Genomic DNA, 4,320 nt, shown 5'->3' on the forward strand with positions numbered 1-4,320 from the left:
ATCTATACCTCGTGATGGGAGAAGTGCACAAAGGTTGCCTTGCTATTGTAAGACGCTTTGACTCACCTTTGACCGTACTGAAGTAGCAGATTTCTGTTTGTCTAGAATATATGGAAACTTGAATAGGGAACATCATATACGTACTGTATGGAATACTGTATGGAATACTGAGCCATATAGTGGTGTGATATCTCAATGGCAACAAACCAAAAATGGATACAGATAAATAGTCAGGAATATGACATAACCAATCTCTGCAGAGCAGCATGGTGTTCACTATCAATGATTAATCGTTAGCTCAATTCAACCTTGAAAAGCAATTAATCCGTTATTAATCAGTAATAAATCAACAAACAACAGTCACTGCATCCCTTACCGACTGTTTGTATTGGAGTGAGATCAAAACAAAAGGGATACCATTTTGAAAGATGCATTCATTGTTCTCCTGTGTCTGTATGAAATCCGATCCAAATCTTTAGAACTGGCTTAAGTAATGATTCCTGATGATAAAAACATTTTTCCACCTGTGAATTTGGGGATTGCGCAAGCAGGCAGGCGAGCAGAGTTTATCCTTTTGGGAGCAGGCAGCAGAACAGTACCTGTCCACTTTAATGAAGCTTAGTTACACTTTCTCATAAAAGAGGGAAAGTAATTAGCTACCCTTAAAGAAAAATCACATGATTTCGCATGTAATTTCACGTGTGAAATCATGTGAAAGCGTGTTTTTGGAACACTTCACATGTGATCACGTTTTCACATGTGTAGTTTCAGGTTATCACATGTTGTCTTACATGTTGTCACGTTATCACATTAACTTCACATAAGATCACACGTGATCACATTCATGTGTTTTTTCCGTAAGGGTAGGGCCTTAACCTAGCCTCCACAGGTAAACAGACTTGGGTTCAAATACTATTTGAAATCATTTCAAATACTTCATCTGGGCTTGATTGAGTTTGCCTGGTTTAACGGATCAAGAGAATAGTTCCCAAACTGAAAACCCCGCCCATTTCGAGGAAAGGTTAGAGGAAGGTTAGAGAAAACGCTAAAAAGTTTTTGAAATATTTAGAATAGTATTTGAACCCAGGTCTGCAGGTAACATGAGGCTAACAGCTAGCGTGTCTATTGAATAGTTGGCACGGCTTCGAAAGACACTGCTGCCTGTCATTGGATCTGGTGAGAAAGAAGGAGAGAAAAGACAATTCTTCACAGAGAGAGAAAGCATTTTTCCATTCAGCGAGACACTTCTTGGGCAAGCCTTTCATTGAGGATGTTTGTCTTAGTAATGAATATCCCCCATGGGGTGAGGGCTATGGCTTTCTGAAAGGGAAAAGGCATGCCATTACATACAGTGCCTTCAGAAAGTATACACACCCCTTAACTTTTTCCACATTTTGCTTTGTTACAGCCTGAATTTAAAATGGATTCAATTGAGATGTTGTGTCACTGGCTTACATACAATACCCCATAACGTTAAAGTGGATTTTTTTACAAATAAATTAAAGAAGAATAGCTGAAATGTCTTGAGTCAGTAAGTATTCAGCCACGTTGTTATTGTAACGACCGTCGTCAAGAATGGACCAAGGCGCAGCAGGTATGTGGATACTCATGTTTTTTGATAAAAAACAAGTAAAGTATCCACTGGAAAACCAAAAAAACAATACTCACAACGGCAACAGTGTGGCAGGCTAAAACAACGCAGTGCAAGGACAACTACCCACAACCCCAAAGAAAAACACACACTACTATATAGGACTCCCAATCAAAGGCAACTCAACACACCTGCCTTCAATTGGGAGTCCAATCACCCACACAACATTTAACAAACACAAACCCCCTGCCACATCCTGACCAAAACTAACACAATTACGCCCTCTGCTGGTCAGGACGTGACAGTACCCCCCCTCAAGGTGCAGACCCCGGAATGCACCTAAAAGAAAAAACAAACTCCCAAACCAAAAAATATCCCCCTAAACAATAAGGGAGGGAAGGGAGGGTGGCTGCCGTCACCGACGGCACTGTGCTACACCCTCCCTCCCCAACCCACCTATCCTGGAGGTGGCTCAGGTGCAGGACATGCGGGCCACTCGGGCTGGGCCGGAGGACAGGCGGGCCACTCTGGCAGCTCCGGGCAGTCGGGCCACTCTGGCAGCTCCGGGCAGTCGGGCCACTCTGGCGGACCAGAGGACAGGCGGGCCACTCTGGCGGACCGGAGGACAGGCGGGCCACTCTGGCCGGACTGGAGGACAGGCGGGGCACCCTGGCAGCTCCGGGCAGTCGGGCCACTCTGGCAGCTCCGGGCAGTCGGGCCACTCTGGCAGACCCGGGCAGTCGGGCCACTCTGGCAGACCCGGGCAGTCGGGCCACTCTGGCAGACCCGGGCAGTCGGGCCACTCTGGCAGACCCGGGCAGTCGGGCCACTCTGGCAGCTCCGGGCAGTCGGGCCACTCTGGCAGCTCCTGACTAGCGGGCGGCTCTGGCAGCTCATGACTGGCGGGCGGCTCTGGCGACTCCTGACTGGCGGGCGGCTCTGGCGACTCCTGACTGGCGGGCGGCTCTGGCGGCTCCTGACTGGCGGGCGGCTCTGGCGACTCCTGACTGGCGGGCGGCTCTGGCGACTCCTGACTGGCGGGCGGCTCTGGCGACTCATGACTGGCGGGCGGCTCTGGCGACTCTTGACTGGCGGGCAGCTCTGGCGACTCTTGACTGGCGGGCAGCTCTGGCGACTCTTGACTGGCGGGCAGCTCTGGCGACTCTTGACTGGCGGGCAGCTCTGGCGACTCTTGACTGGCGGGCAGCTCTGGCGACTCTTGACTGGCGGGCAGCTCTGGCGACTCTTGACTGGCGAGGCTGGGCTGACGCACTAGACGCCTGATGCGTGGGGCTGGTACTGGACGTGCCAGCCTGGAGACACGCACCTCCGTGCTAGTGCGTATAGCGGGAAACACTGGACCGTCGAGGCGCACTGGCGGTCTTGAGCGCAGGGTTGGCATCACCCCTTCCGGCTCGATGCTCACCTCACCCTGGCACATGCGGGGCGCTGGTACAGGGCGGACTGGCCTGTGCGTACGTATAGGCGAGATGGTGCGTACCTCAGCGTAACATGGCGCCCTCCACCTCATACGCACCTCCCTGTAATCACGGGTAGCTGGCTTACGGCTCTTCCTTGGCCTGGCCAAACTACCCGTGTGCCTTTCCGGCTTCCTCGCCAGCCGTGTTCCAGCATAACGTTCGCGTTGGTTCCTCTGTCCAGCTGCTTCCACTCTCCTGAGTGCCTCCACCTGTTCCCATGGGAGGCGATCCCTTCCGGCCAGGATCTCTTCCCATGTGTAGACTCCCTTGCCGTCCAGGACGTCCTCCCATGTCCATTCTTCCACCCGATGCTCCTTCCTCTTCCGCTGCTTGGTCCTTTGGTGGTGGGTAGTTCTGTAACGACCGTCGTCAAGAATGGACCAAGGCGCAGCAGGTATGTGGATACTCATGTTTTTTGATAAAAAACAAGTAAAGTATCCACTGGAAAACCAAAAAAACAATACTCACAACGGCAACAGTGTGGCAGGCTAAAACAACGCAGTGCAAGGACAACTACCCACAACCCCAAAGAAAAACACACACTACTATATAGGACTCCCAATCAAAGGCAACTCAACACACCTGCCTTCAATTGGGAGTCCAATCACACACACAACATTTAACAAACACAAACCCCCTGCCACATCCTGACCAAAACTAACACAATTACGCCCTCTGCTGGTCAGGACGTGACAGTTATGGCAAGCCTAAATACAGTAAGTTCAGGAGTAAAAAGTTGCTTAACAAGTCACATAATAAGTTGCATGGACTCTGTGTGCAATAATAATGTTTACCATAATTTTTTTAATGACTACCCCATCTCTGTACCCCACACATACACATGCCTCGCAAAGAAGGGCACCTATTGGTAGATGGGTAAAGATACAATAAAAAGCAGACATTGAATATTGCTTTGAGCATGGTGAAGTTATTAGTTATACTTTGGATAGTGTATCAATACACCAAGTGACAAAGATACAGACATCCTTCCTAACTGAGTTGCTGAAAAGGAAGGAAACCGCTCATGGATTAAAACAGTTAAAGAGTTTAATGGCTGTGATAAGAGAAAATAGGATGGATCAAAAACGTTTTAGTTACTCCACAATACTAACATAAATGACAAAGTGAAAAGAAGGAAGCCTGTACATAAAACAAATATTCCAAATGATGCATCCTGTTTTGCAATAAGGCACTAAAGTAAAACTGCAAAACATGTGGCAAAGATATGAACTTTATGTCCTGAATACA

The sequence above is a fragment of the Salmo trutta genome, chromosome 25 (genome assembly GCF_901001165.1).
Source record: "Salmo trutta chromosome 25, fSalTru1.1, whole genome shotgun sequence".
Taxonomy (NCBI): Eukaryota; Metazoa; Chordata; class Actinopteri; order Salmoniformes; family Salmonidae; genus Salmo; species Salmo trutta.